Source organism: Bombina bombina, chromosome 4, assembly GCF_027579735.1.
Source record: "Bombina bombina isolate aBomBom1 chromosome 4, aBomBom1.pri, whole genome shotgun sequence".
NCBI classification, from domain to species: domain Eukaryota; kingdom Metazoa; phylum Chordata; class Amphibia; order Anura; family Bombinatoridae; genus Bombina; species Bombina bombina.
This window is the reverse complement of record NC_069502.1, coordinates 257,628,954-257,644,407: the sequence shown is the minus strand read 5'-3', so window position 1 is coordinate 257,644,407 and position 15,454 is coordinate 257,628,954. Positions and strand designations below refer to the sequence as shown.

At 41.0% G+C, this 15,454-nt stretch overlaps 1 protein-coding gene across 1 annotated transcript in view; it reads left to right on the top strand.

Moving 5' to 3' along the window:
* Positions 1 to 15,454, top strand: part of SCLY (selenocysteine lyase) — a 127,675-nt gene that overhangs the window by 64,510 nt on the left and 47,711 nt on the right. The window lies entirely within an intron of this gene.

Here is a 15,454-nt window from a genome sequence, read left to right as displayed (position 1 = left end):
GACTAGAAACAAAAAGATGTTGCACTGGTATTTAAAGGGACATTAAACACTTTGAGATGGTAATATAAAATGATATATTGTATGTAATAAAACAACTCTGCAATATACTTTCATTATTTATTTTGTCCTCTTTGCCTGTAATTCCATTCTGAAATTGTGAGCTTTTCAGTTCCTGTTAGAAATGGAAGTGCAGAACACTGTTAAATCCAGCACAACCATTGGCTGCACACTCTAATGACCTATATATAACTGTCCCTAATTGGCCACAGCAGAGAAGGTAACACAAGTTACAACATGGCAGCTCCCAGTGTTTTATAGACACTAAAACTTTACACTTATTTTGTCACTTTTTAAACAACTAATGAAACTTTAAAAAATACATCTACATGTTAGTCATGCATCATTCTATCTAGCATGTATTTAGTGTTTAATGTCCCTTTAAAGGGACAGTTTACTGTAAAAAAAAATCTCCTGTAATGTGTTTTTAATAATCTGCTTTACCTGCTAGAGTATATTCACTTGTTTATTTTGTAAAGGAGCTTCTTTTGCCCGTTGAAACCTCCTTTTTTTAATTTTTATTATTCTTTTTATTGTGATACAAATTATACATTAGCCATTATACAAAATAACATTTTCTAGTAAATAGACTTCAATATTTGTTGGTTATGACTGAAATTCAAATAGAATCACATTTTAACTTTAATAATATTCAAGAAAAAGAAATAAAAAAAAAGAAGAGGAAAAGGAAGAAAGAAATTGACTAAGTCCATTGGGCGGACATTAATGTGAATGTGAATGTAAATGTAGATAGTCTCCTATTTCCTATAGTTTGTAAGTATAAGGTTTTGGTTTATTCATGACTCATTTGGTCATTGTGTTGGGTCTCTGCATTGGTCTCTGGGATGGGTGGTGGTCAAGTTTGAAAGTATGAGTCCCATAGAAATAATATTTCATGGTAGAAATCAAGTTTATTACTAGACAGATAAAAATATTTTTCGAACGTAATATTTTGTGAAAGCTGCGTTTTCCATTCAACCATTGTGGGTGGCGGTGTTAAGGGCTATTTGTAGTAATTTTGTGTGGGTTTTGGATTGAGTTTAGGAATGTTGTAAAATAAGAATATTAAGGGGTCAAGGGCGATATTGCTGTCTAGCAATTGATTTATTTGAGTTCTCACTAGGTTCCAATATCGTTGGATTTCAGGACATGACAGAGACAAAGGCCTCCAACATCCTCGAGGGTATAGGGTTATTTTGATCAAAAAGGTAGGAAGAGTGCATGTAATTTGGGAATCGGTAAATCCTTATAGGTTTTGTAATAAGAGCCACTGAACCCATCTGGGCCCGGGCTTTTCCCTGTTTTTAGTGATTGTATAGCTTTATCTATTTCTTGGGGTGTGATAGATTGCTTAAGAAGGGTTATCATTTTGGGGTCAAGTTTAGGTGTCTCTATATCCTGGAGGTAGGTCTAGCATAGTTGTGTATGGGTCTCTTTCGATCGGGTGGGAAAAAGATCTTAGAGATCTGCATATAATTGTCGAAAAGTATCAGCTATGGTGAGGGTATCTTCAACTATTTGGTTTGGTGTTTTCTTAAGGTAATGAACATAAAGGGAGTTTTGTTTTTTCTTAAGTGCTCTAGCAAGGAGTCGGCCTGCTTTGTTTCTTTATATGAAGAATTTTGTTTCAAGTAGAAAGCTTGTTTTTGTGTTTTTTCTAATAATAGGTCATTAAGTTTGTTTCTGGTAGTTAACTTTCCCAGAAGAGTTTCGTCTTTAGGATGGAGTTTGTGCATATTGTCAAGACGGAGAAGGTTTTGTGTAATTTTGAGGTGTAATGCTCTTATTTGTTTAGTTTTGGTTGCCTTAACTTTAAATAATTCTCCTCTTATGGTACACTTATGTGCTTCCCAAACTACATGTATATTTGCGTTTTCTGTTAGATTTTCCTGGAAATAGTTGGAAATAGAGTTCTTAATGTGGGTGTTGTGTAGAGGATCTAGAAGAATAGTGTCGTCGAGACGCCAAATGAAGGGTTTAAGAGGTTGGGAGGGCCATCTGAATCGACTGACAGCAGAGTGATCAGTCCATGAAGTGGTTCTTATTTGGGATGAAACTAAGTGTGTTAGGAGCAAATGGTCAGCAAAAATGTAGTCCAGTCGAATATGACTTATTAGGGTTGGAAAAGAAGGTAAAGTCCCTGCTGTCAGGGTGTAAATAATGCCATGTATCATGTTATGATAATAATAGGATGTTTGACCATATGGATTTCATATTTTGTTTTGGAATCTGTAATGTTACATTGGAACTATCTACGGATGGGTTCAGGGGGAAATTGAGATTGACTGCTAAGAGTATTGGTCCTTTAGTTAGGGTGATAGTTAGGTCTGTTATGGTTTGAAAAAATACAGATTGATGAGTGTTCGGAGCATAGACATTAATAAATGTTATGGGTCTACCATAAAGTAGTCCTCTAATTCCTAAACATCTGCCTTCTTTATCTGTTTCCATATAATGGAACTGAAAGAGGAGAGACCTATGAATAAATATGCTGACTCCATTTATCTTCTTTGTAGGGTGATAACTGTGATAGTGTAGAGGGTAGTGCAATGAGAAGTTTGAGGGTATGGAGCCCTGTTTAAAATGGGTTTCTTGTAGATGTCATTGAAAGCCATTTACCTCTTTTGAGGTATATTGAAACCTTTAACATTTTGAGTCATGAAAGTTAGTAAATGGGTTGGTGGGTTAGCCATTTTCTAGGGAAGGTGGTGTGTAAGAGATTAACCGTGGAGACTTGGATTTATATAAGGGAGTTGTCCAATGAGAATAATAAATAAGAATAAAACAGATAAGATAATTTAACTTAAACAGTAACAGTAACATTGGTATCATAGATATCAATATGATCATACCCATTAACATTAGGGGGAAATACCCTGTCCTTAAGTGATTATTATCAATGATACAACTGAATCACAGAACATATTAAACAGTAGCTAACAAATATTATGCATTATGTATTTTTTATTTTAACAGAAAAATGTCTAGGCACTGGTGAGGTATTATTTTTGAAGTCAATATCTGAGAGTACTTCAATCTAACAATAAGTTTATGTATTTCAAACATAGTTACTATCTGGATCATGTCCACAGTAAATGAGTAGTCCATTAATATTCTGAGAGGTTTTTGAATGGAAAAGTCCATCTGAGATGGGATGGCAGGATTGATTAAAGTGAAAGTAAATTTAGAGCCTCAACATTAATGCAATCCATTAATGTTCATTTTTTAAGTACAGTCGCTAATTTAAAAAAATAAAATAAAAAAAATTAGTCTTTAGTAGTTAGTTATATCCTAAATTTTTCCGCACTTCCTTCGCCCACCCGATCATTTCCTGATTTCTCTCCTTTACACGTAAGACCGGTCTCACCCGCTCTTACGTGTACATTCGTCAGCGTTCTAGTGAGGCGTATTATTTTGTGCATGTGCAGAAAAACATAACTGCTGTGTGTCTCATGAACACGTATATATTGCGGCCGAAAGTTACTTGAGACACGCATGCGTATATACCATTGTGGGCGTAAATCTAGTCTGTTGGGACGTCAGTGGGGGACCAATCAAAAGAGTTACGGCGATTGAACTGAGCGTTGTAAAAGGTACCTTTAAAGGTTAAATACTAATGATTTTACCAAAATGATGAATTAAAGTCACACTCATTTTCAATTTACTTTACAAAGCTGCATAGGGGTCTGTGAAAGTTAACTTTTCCTTTAAGTATCAGTGTTCTTTTGTTTTTTTGGATGATATTATTGCTTGCCACCTGGGCCCTCGATCTATCGGATGGTCCAGAAGTTGTGATTCTTTAGCTGCTCTTTGTAGAGATGGTGGCATAGTTATATTTAGGTCTGCACAAAAGGTTTCTGCTTCAGATAGATCTTTGCAGGTGAATCTTTGACCTTGTTGAAGGACTTGTATTGAACATGGGAGTCCCATCTATAGGCTATGTTATGAGAGAGTAGGTGGGTAGTGAGATCTCTGAATTCACGTCGTCTTTGTAGAGTTCTGGGTGCTAAGTTTGCAAAAATGTGTATTTTGTGAGTCTGAAAAGTTATTTTGCTTTTGTTGTCTGGATACATGCATTATCTCTTCTTTATGGTGGTAATCTTTGAACTTGATGATGATGTTTCTGGGGTTCATGGAACCTGTAGGCTTTGGGGAGTAGCACCCTATGAGCTCTATCAAACATAGAAGAAATAAACTAGATATTTCTTCATTGAGAAAAGGGCTTGGAGATCTTTTTTAGAAGGTAAAGATTCTAGCAGCGATTTTGAGCGTACAACAGTATCTTCTGTATCTTCATCGCTAGCATCTGATGTCTGGGAGGGAGGACTGCGTTGTGAAGTTGCAGGTTGCTCCAATAATGTTGCTGCTGTATAATTGGGCTTGAAGAAGGTGTTTACCGAAGGTGTTGTAGTTGTTGTAGTTTTAGGGGTCTTATCCAGCTTAGGCAGCCTTTTAGGCTTCATTTCTGGTTCTGTATAATAGTATTTATAAATCAGCGAGAATGCCACTGGGGGGGGGGGGTTGTTACTTGATTACTGCAGTGCAGTGCGTATGAGGATCTGATAGTGAAAATATTTCCTGTGAAACAAGGTGCTAGAGTCTCTCCTAAATATATGTATTTATATATAAGCTGGTCTAGGTAGAAGTGATAAACTTTTGTAATGGTAGGTTGGCGGCAATTTGTGGTAGGTAATTGCTATATAATTTCAGATAGCATCCATTTTTCAGTATTCAAGAACACAGAGATATATAATGCAGACCGTTATAAAGGTTGTAGCTTTATATTATATGATGCATAAACTAGAAGTGTCCGCTGTCATTAATTAATTATTAAGGAGAGTGTAAGTCTGTTAAGTAATGATTCTTTATCAATTGCAGTGACTCTCATAGTTGTAGGATATAGAGGCTATAAAGGCTTTTTTTGTTTTGCAAGGTAGATTTCTTAATTTGCACAATATATATCAGTATGCATAATGTGTATTCCCTGCATAGGAATTAAGCTTATATTTAATTTAACTTCAGGTATATTAAGGTCCAGGCCTCATCTAGTTAAGGATCTTGTGGCCACATGGCTTCTCCACGCCCTCAGGTTCACAGTTATGCTGCGGATCAGTAGGTGCTTTCTGGTGATGAGCCTGTGAGTCTGCGGCGTGGCTTGTATGGGCCTCAAGCCGTTTGGTGTTGGTGGGCACCGTAGCGCTTTTTGTGAGTTAGTCACCAGTAGCAGTTATTTGACCCTAATTGATGTATTTTGGGGCATCATGCCTTTAACATGTGTGACGTGCGTTTCTGCGATCTAGCCGCTGTAGGCCTCAGGCTGTTGTAAGCACAGTGCTTCAGAGCGCAATCCAGGTAAGGTGCACGGATGTAGTACTTGATCCGTGTCGTAGCCGGTTTGTTCAGGGAGCATATACAGTCTTTTGTGACTTAGATGGTAGTCCTGAGACGAGACTTTTGGAGCACACTCAAAGAGCGGCCATACTTCTCAGCAGCCGACTCCGCCCCCTGAAACATCCATCTTTTGAAAAAAAATACTTGTACTTTATTTATTTACTGTAAAAGTCATACAATGAGTACATAGGGAACAGAAAGACATCAACATACAATCAGCTGGTTTAAATCCATGTAATTATACACAGTCAGGTAATAAATAAGTTTTCTTCTACAAGATACGACGAGTCCACGGATTTCATCCTTACTTGTGGGATATTAACCTCCTGCTAACAGGAAGGGGCAAAGAGCACCACAGCAGAGCTGTATATATAGCTCCTCCCTTCCCTCCACCCCCAGTCATTCTCTTTGCCTGTGTTAGTAATAGGAAGAGGTAAAGTGAGGTGTTAGTTTTAGATTCTTCAATCAAGAAGTTTTTTATTTTAAATGGTACCGGTGAGTACTATTTTCCTCAGGGAGATATGAGAAGAAGATTTCTGCCCTGAGGTTTATGATCTTAGCAGCTGTAACTAAGATCCATGTTGGTTCCCACAGAGCTTCTGAAGGTAGTGCAAGACAAATCTTCAGTGTGGAGAACGGTGTCATGCTACAAGCAGCATTGAGGTATGTTCAGTCTTTTATTCTGAGGAGACTTGGTATATCAGAGCTGGCTGACATTTTTTCCTTGCAAGCGAAGGGGTAAGCAGTAAACCTGTACACTGAGGGTGTTATTGAGAGACCTATGTTTATTCATATTGCCTTAACATATGACGTTTGCACTGTATGGGGCTTGACACTGGGAGAGGCAGCTTGACACTTTATAGTTTTTTAACAAAAGTCAGGAGGGCTGCAAGTTTAATTATAAAGGGACCACATGGCTTGTTTTCAGACCGCTTCCCATGCGGTTATTCAGACTGTAAGGACGACGTCCATGATGGGCGGGGCCTATTTCGCACGCTCAGACGCGCAGTTTACTCTGACTGAGAAGGCAGCAGGCATTGGCTCCGGTGGGGCCTAAACTTGTGTTCTGTTCACCGGATCGTTGTTGAGTCATTTTGCAGGTGCAGGGGTCATTTTTTCAGTTAAAACTTATTTTTTTGCTTAAAAATGTCTCTTAGAGGGTAAATTACTATTTTCATGACAGGGTGCAATAATTTTTGGGCCAATTGAATATAAATATTTAATTGTGTAGCATTCATTAACGTTTTTGACAATCTGAGAAAAAATTGTGCGCTTTTTATTTCTTAAAGGCGCAGTACACATTTTCTAAAAGTGGTTTAAATCAATAAATAAGGTGATTTACGACTATTGTGGTTATTGTTAGTCCGTTCAACATGTCTGACATTGAGGAAACTAATTGCTCTAAATAAATTATTTATTCATCAGGGTTTCCTTTTACAACCAGCTGCTTGCATTGTTCCAGTTACTACTGCAGCAGCTTTTTGGTTCGATACTCTAGAAGAGTCTCTAAAGGTTGAAACCCCTTTAGAGGACATTTTAGATAGAATTAAGGCTCTTAAGCTAGCTAATTCTTTTATTACAGATGCCGCCTTTCAAATTGCTAAATTGGCGTTTTAGCGCATAGAGCGTTATGGTTAAAATCATGGTCTGCTGATATGTCATCAAAATCTAAGCTCTTAGCTATTCCTTTCAAGGGTAAGACCCTATTCGGGCCTGAGTTGAAGGAAATCATTTCTGGAGGTAAAGGTCACCCCCTACCTCAAGTCTGTTAAGATGAGGGGTAAACAAAATAATTTTCGTTCCTTTTGAAATTTTAAAGGAATACCTTCTGCTTCCTCTTCCTCCACAAAGCAGGAAGGGAATTTTGCTCAGTCCAAATCCGTCTGGAGACCCAACCAGGCTTGGAACAAAGGTAAACAACCCAAGAAGTCCGCTACTGCTACAAAGACAGCATGAAGGGGCGGCCCCCGATCCGGGAACGTATCTAGTATGGGGCAGACTTTCTTTCTTTGCCCAGGCTTGGGCAAGAGATGTTCAGGACCCCTGGGCATTGGAAATCATGACCCACGGGTATCAACTGGAATTCAAGGATTTTCTCCCAAGAGGGAGATTTCATCTTTCACGATTGTCTGTAGACCAGATAAAAAGAGAGGCATTCTTACGCTGTGTAAAAGACCTCTCTACCATGGGAGTAATTTGTCCCGTTCCAAAACTTTTTACTCAAATCTTTTAGTGTTTTCCAAAAAAGAGGGAACTTTCAGACCCATTTTAGATCTCTAGTGTCTAAACAAGTTTCTCAGAGTCCCATCGTTCAAGATGGAGACTATACAAACAATTTTACCAATGATCCAGGAGGGTCAATATATGACTACCGTGGACTTGAAGGATGCATACCTTCATATCCCTATTCACAACGATCATCATCAGTTCCTAAGGTTTGCCTTCCTGGACAAACATTTTCAGTTTGTGGCTCTTCCCTTCAGGTTGGCCACAGCACCCAGGATCTTCACAAAGGTTCTAGGGTCCCTTCTGGCAGTTCTCAGACCGTGGGGCATAGCAGTGGCGCCTTATCTGGACAATATTTTAATTCAGGCGTCGACTTATCATCTGACGAAATCTCATACAGACACAGTGTTGTCGTTTCTGAGAACTCACGGTTGGAAGGTGAACCTAGAAAAGAGTTCACTAGTTCCTCGGACAAGGGTACCCTTCTTGGGAACTCTGATAGACTCGGTAGACATGAAAATATTTCTGACAGAGATCAGAAAATCAAAGATTCTAAATAATTGCCGAGCCCTTCAATCCATTCCTCGGCCATCAGTGGCTCAGTGTATGGAGGTAATTGGATTAATGGTAGCGGCAATGGACATCATTCCGTTTGCTCGTTTTCATCTCAGACCACTGCAGCTGTGCATGCTCAGGCAGTGGAATGGGGCCTATGCAAATTTATCTCCTCAGATAAATCTGGATCAAGAGACCAGAGACTCTATTCTTTGGTGGTTGTCACTGGATCATCTGTCCCAGGGGACGTGTTTCTGCAGACCATCATGGGTGATAGTGACAATGGACCGCAGCCTCCTGGGCTGCGGTTCAGTCTGGAATTCCCTGAAGGCTCAGGGTGTATGGACTCAGGTAGAGTCTCTACTTCCAATCAATATTCTGGAATTGAGAGCAATGTTCAATGCGCTTCAGGCATGGCCTCAGTTGGCTTCGGCCAAATTCATCAGATTCCAGTCGGACAATTTCACGACTGTAACTTATATCAATCATCAGGGGGGAACTAGGAGTTCCTTGGCGATGATAGAAGTATCCAAGATAATTCGATGGGCGGAGGCCCACTCTTGTTATCTGTCGGCAATCTACATCCCAGGAGTAGAGACAGACTTTTCATCCAGGGGAGTGGGAACTTCACCCGGAGGTGTTTGCCTCACTGATTCTCCGATGGGGCAGACCGGAGTTGGATTTGATGGCATCTCGTCAGAATGCCAAGCTTCCAAAATACGGATCCAGGTTGAGGGATCCCCAGGACAAACTGATAGATGCCTTGGCAGTGCCTTGGTCGTTCAGCCTAGCTTATGTGTTTCCACCGTTTCCTTTTCTTCCACGCGTGATTGCTCGGATCAAGCAGGAGAGGGCTTCAGTAATCCTGATCGCGCCTGTGTGGCCACGCAGGACTTGGTATAAGGATCTAGTGGACATGTCCTCTCTGCCACCGTGGAAACTTCTTTTGAGACAGAACCTTCTCATTCAAGGAACTTTCCTACATCCAAATCTAAATTCTCTGCAGCTGACTGCTTGGAGATTGAACGCTTGATTTTGTCTAAGCGGGGATTCTCCGATTCGTTCATCGATACTTTGATTCAGGCACGTAAGCCTGTCACTAGAAAGATCTATCATAAGATATGGCGTAAATATCTTTTTTGGTGTGAATCCAAGGGCTACTCATGGAGTAAAGTTAGGATTCCCAGGATTTTGTCTTTTCTCCAAGAAGGATTAGAGAAAGGATTATCAGCGAGTTCTTAAAGGGACAGATTTCTGCTTTGTCTATTTTGCTACACAAACGTCTGGCAGATGTTCCAGATGTTCAGTCTTTTTGTCAGGCTCTAACCAGAATTAAGCCTGTATTTAGACCAATTTCTCCTCCCTGGAGTTTGAATTTAGTTCTTAAAGTTCTTCAAGGGGTTCCGTTTGAACCCATGCATTCCATAGATATGAAACTGTTATCTTGGAAAGTTTTGTTTTTGGTTGCTATTTCTTCTGCTCGTAGAGTTTCTGAGCTTTCAGCGTTACAATGTGATTCGCCTTATCTTATCTTTTATTCTGATAAGGTGGTTTTGCGTACCAAACCTGGATTCCTTCCTAAGGTTGTTTCAAATAAGAATATTAATCAGGAAATTGTTGTTCCTTCCTTGTGTCCGTGCCTTGACGTTTTACTTGCAGGCGACTAAGGATTTCCGTCAATCATCTTCATTATTCATTGTTTACTCTGGAAAGCGTAGGGGTCAGAAAGCTACGGCTACCTCTCTTTTTGGCTGAAGAGTATCATCCGTCTGGCATATGAGACTGCTGGACAGCAGCCTCCTGAAAGAATTACGGCTCATTCCACTAGGGCTGTGGCTTCCACATGGGCTTTTAAAAATGATGCTTCTGTTGAACATATTTGCAAGGCTGCGACTTGGTCGTCTCTTCATACTTTTTCCAAATTTTACAAATTTGATACTTTTGCTTCTTCTGAGGCTGTTTTTGGGAGAAAATTTCTTCAAGCAGTGGTGCCTTCCGTTTAGGTCTCTGTCTTGTCCCTCCCGTTTCATCCGTGTCCTGTAGCTTTGGTATTGTATCCCATAAGTAAGGATGAAATCCGTGTACTCATCGTATCTTGTAGAAGAAAAGTAAATTTATGCTTACCTGATAAATTAATTTCTCCTGTTAAGTGTAGTCAGTCCACGGGTCATCCATTACTTATGGGATATTAACTCCTCCCTAACAGGAAGTGCAAGAGGATCACCCAAGCAGAGCTGCTATATAGCTCCTCCCCTCTACGTCACACCCAGTCATTCTCTTGCACCTAACTAATAGATAGGATGTGTGAGAGGAGTGTGGTTATTAAATTTCGTTTTTATTTCTTCAATCAAAAGTTTGTTGTTTTAAACAGCACCGGAGTGTGTTGTTTCTTCTCAGGCAGTATTAGAAGAAGAATCTATCTGAGTTTGTGTATGATCTTAGCGGACGTAACTAAGATCCATTTGCTGTTCTCGGCCATTCTGAGGAGCGAGGTAACTTCAGAACAGGGGACAGCGGGCAGGGTTCACCTGCAAAGAGGTATGTTGCACTATATTATTTTCTAAGGAATGGAATTGACTGAGAAAATACTGCTAATACCAATATAATGTAAGTACAGCCTTAAATGCAGTAGTGGCAACTGGTATCAGGCTGTTATGTATGTATGTTGGCACTAAAGTATTTCTGGGGAATGGCACTTCACTAAGAAAATACTGTATACATATAACTCATAGCCTTTCTGCAGTGATAGCGACTAGCAACAGGCTTTTATTATTTCATATATTTAAAACGTTTACTGGCAGGTTAATCTTTTTTCTCTCTGAGGTACTTGGTGAAAAATTTATGGGCATTATTTTCCACTTGGCTGTCGTTTATTTTGAATAAAATCAGTTTACTGAGCTTCCCCACTGCTGTATTATGAGTGGGAGGGGCCTATTTTGGCGCTTTTACTACGCATTAAAAATTCAGTCACAGTCTTCCTTATTCTCTCTGCATGATCCAGGACGTCTCTACAGAGCTCAGGGGTCTCCAAAACTAGTTTGAGGGAGGTAATCACTCACAGCAGACCTGTGAGACTGTGCTTTGACTGTGATGAAAACGTATTTATTTTATTTGTTATTCGTTTTTTGGTATTAAAGGGTTAATAATCCACTTGCTAAATGAGTGCAATCCTTTGCTAAATTAATGCATTTCATATGAAAAATTGATTGCTATAACTAAACCGGTTCATTGTTATCTCAATGTGACAGTTTTTTTGTGTGCTTCTTAAAGGCACAGTAACGTTTTTTATATTGCTTGTAAATTCATTTGAAAAGTATTTTCCAAGCTTGCTAGTCTAATTGCTAGTTTGTTTAAACATGTCTGACACAGAGGAATCTCTTTGTGCAATATGTTCAAAGGCCAAGGTGGAGCCCAATAGAAATTTATGTACTAATTGCATTGATGCTACTTTAAATAAAAGCCAATCTGTACATGTTAAGAAAAATTCACCAGACAACGAGGGGGAAGTTATGCCGACTAACTTGCCTCACGTGTCAGTACCTGCATCTCCCGCTCAGGAGGTGCGTGATATTGTAACGCCAAGTACATCAGGGCGGCCATTACAAATCACTTTACAAGACATGGCTAATGTTATGACTGAAGTTTTATCTAAATTACCAGAACTTAGGGGTAAACGAGACCACTCTGGGGTGAGAACAGAGTGCGCTGTTAATGCTAGGGCCATGTCTGATACTGCGTCACAATTTGCAGAACATGAAGACGGAGAGCTTCATTCTGTGGGTGACGGATCTGATCCAAATAAACCGGATTCAGACATTTTAAATTTAAGCTGGAGAACCTCCGTGTATTACTAGGGGAGGTGTTAGCGGCTCTGAATGATTGTAACACGGTTGCAATCCCAGAGAAAATATGTAGGTTGGATAAATATTTTGCGGTACCGACGTGTACTGACGTTTTTCCTATACCTAAGAGACTTACTGAAATTGTTAACAAGGAGTGGGATAGACCCGGTGTGCCTTTCTCACCCCCTCCTATATTCAGAAAAATGTTTCCAATAGACGCCACCACTCGGGACTTATGGCAAACGGTCCCTAAGGTGGAGGGAGCAGTTTCTACTTCAGCTAAGCGTACCACTATCCCGGTGGAGGATAGCTGTGCCTTTTCAGATCCAATGGATAAAAAGTTAGAGGGTTACCTTAAGAAAATGTTTGTTCAACAAGGTTTTATATTGCAACCCCTTGCATGCATTGCGCCTGTCACGGCTGCGGCGGCATTTTGGTTTGAGTCTCTGGAAGAGACCCTTGACACAGCTCCATTGGATGAGATTACACACAAGCTTAAAGCCCTTAAGCTAGCTAATTCATTTATTTCTGATGCCGTAGTACATTTAACTAAACTTACGGCTAAGAATTCCGGATTCGCCATTCAGGCGCGCAGAACGCTGTGGCTAAAATCCTGGTCAGCTGATGTGACTTCTAAATCTAAATTGCTTAACATACCTTTCAAGGGGCAGACATTATTCGGGCCCGGTTTGAAAGAAATTATCGCTGACATTACGGGAGGTAAGGGCCATGCCCTGCCTCAAGACAGAGCCAAACCAAGGGCTAGACAGTCTAATTTTCGTGCCTTTCGTAACTTCAAGGCAGGAGCAGCATCAACTTCCTCTGCTCCAAAACAGGAAGGAACTGTTGCTCGCTACAGACAAGGCTGGAAACCTAACCAGACCTGGAACAAGGGCAAGCAGGCCAGAAAACCTGCTGCTGCCCCTAAGACAGCATGAAGTGAGGGCCCCCAATCCGGAAACGGATCTAGTAGGGGGCAGACTTTCTCTCTTCACCCAGAATTGGGCAAGAGATGTCCAGGATCCCTGGGCGTTGGAGATCATATCTCAGGGATATCTTCTGGACTTCAAAACTTCTCCTCCAAAAGGGAGATTTCATCTTTCAAGGTTGTCAACAAACCAGATAAAGAAAGAGGCGTTTCTACGCTGTGTACAAGATCTTTTACTAATGGGAGTGATCCACCCGGTTCCGCGATCGGAACACGGACAAGGGTTTTACTCAAATCTGTTTGTGGTTCCCAAGAAAGAAGGAACCTTCAGACCAATATTGGATTTAAAGATCCTAAACAAATTCCTAAGAGTTCCATCGTTCAAAATGGAAACTATTCGGACAATTTTACCCATGATCCAAAAGGGTCAGTACATGACCACAGTGGATTTAAAGGATGCCTACCTTCACATACCGATTCACAAAGATCATTACCGGTATCTAAGGTTCGCCTTCCTAGACAGGCATTACCAGTTTGTAGCTCTTCCCTTCGGGTTAGCTACTGCTCCAAGAATCTTTACAAAGGTTCTGGGTTCTCTTCTGGCGGTACTAAGACCGCGAGGAATATCGGTAGCTCCGTACCTAGACAACATTCTGATACAAGCGTCAAGTTTCCAAACTGCCAAGTCTCATACAGAGTTAGTACTGGCATTTCTAAGGTCACATGGGTGGAAAGTGAACGAAGAAAAGAGTTCTCTATTGCCACTCACAAGAGTTCCCTTCTTAGGGACTCTTATAGATTCTGTAGAAATGAAGATTTATCTGACAGAGGTCAGGTTAACAAAACTTCTAAATGCTTGCCGGGTCCTTCATTCCATTCCACACCCGTCAGTGGCTCAATGCATGGAGGTAATCGGCTTAATGGTAGCGGCAATGGACATAGTACCCTTTGCACGCCTGCATCTCAGACCACTGCAACTGTGCATGCTAAGTCAGTGGAATGGGGATTACTCAGATTTGTCCCCTATGCTGAATCTGGATCAAGAGACCAGAAATTCTCTTCTATGGTGGCTCTCTCGGCCACATCTATCCAAGGGGATGCCCTTCAGCAGGCCAGATTGGACGATTGTAACAACAGACGCCAGCCTGATAGGTTGGGGCGTTGTCTGGAATTCCCTGAAGACTCAGGGATCTTGGACTCAGGAGGAGAGTCTCCTTCCCATAAATATTCTGGAATTAAGAGCAGTTTTCAATGCCCTTCTGGCTTGGCCTCAGTTAGCAACTCTGAGGTTCATCAGGTTTCAGTCGGACAACATCACGACTGTGGCTTACATCAACCATCAGGGAGGGACAAGGAGTTCCCTAGCAATGATGGAAGTCTCAAAGATAATTCACTGGGCAGAGTCTCACTCTTGCCACCTATCAGCGATCCACATCCCAGGCGTGGAGAACTGGGAAGCGGATTATCTAAGTCGCCAGACTTTTCATCCAGGGGAGTGGGAACTTCATCCGGAGGTCTTTGCCCAAATACTTCGGCGTTGGGGCAAACCAGATCTGGATCTCATGGCGTCTCGCCAGAATGCCAAACTTCCTCATTACGGATCCAGGTCCAGAGACCCTGGAGCGGTTCTGATAGATGCTCTGACAGCACCTTGGGTCTTCAACATGGCTTATGTGTTTCCACCCTTCCCGATACTTCCTCGATTGATTGCCAGGATCAAACAGGAGAGAGCATCGATAATTCCAATAGCGCCTGCGTGGCCACGCAGGACCTGGTATGCAGATCTAGTGGACATGTCGTCCTGTCCACCATGGTCTCTACCTCTGAGACAGGACCTTCTGGTTCAGGGTCCTTTCAAGCATCCAAATCTAATTTCTCTGAGGCTGACTGCATGGAGATTGAACGCCTGATTCTATCAAAGCGTGGATTCTCGGAGTCAGTGATTGATACCTTAATACAGGCTAGGAAACCTGTTACCAGGAAAATTTACCATAAAATATGGCGTAAATACTTACATTGGTGCGAATCCAAGAGTTACTCATGGAGTAAGGTTAGGATTCCTAGGATATTGTCTTTTCTACAAGAAGGCTTAGAAAAGGGTTTATCTGCTAGTTCGTTAAAGGGACAGATCTCAGCTCTGTCCATTCTTTTGCACAAGCGTCTGTCTGAAGTTCCAGACGTTCAGGCTTTTTGTCAGGCTTTGGCCAGGATTAAGCCTGTGTTTAAAACTGTTGCTCCGCCATGGAGCTTAAACTTAGTTCTTAATGTTTTACAGGGTGTTCCGTTTGAACCCCTTCATTCCATTGATATCAAGCTGTTATCTTGGAAAGTTCTATTCCTAATGGCTATTTCCTCGGCTCGAAGAGTCTCTGAGTTATCAGCCTTACATTGTGATTCCCCTTATCTGATTTTTCATTCAGACAAGGTAGTTCTGCGTACTAAACCTGGGTTCTTA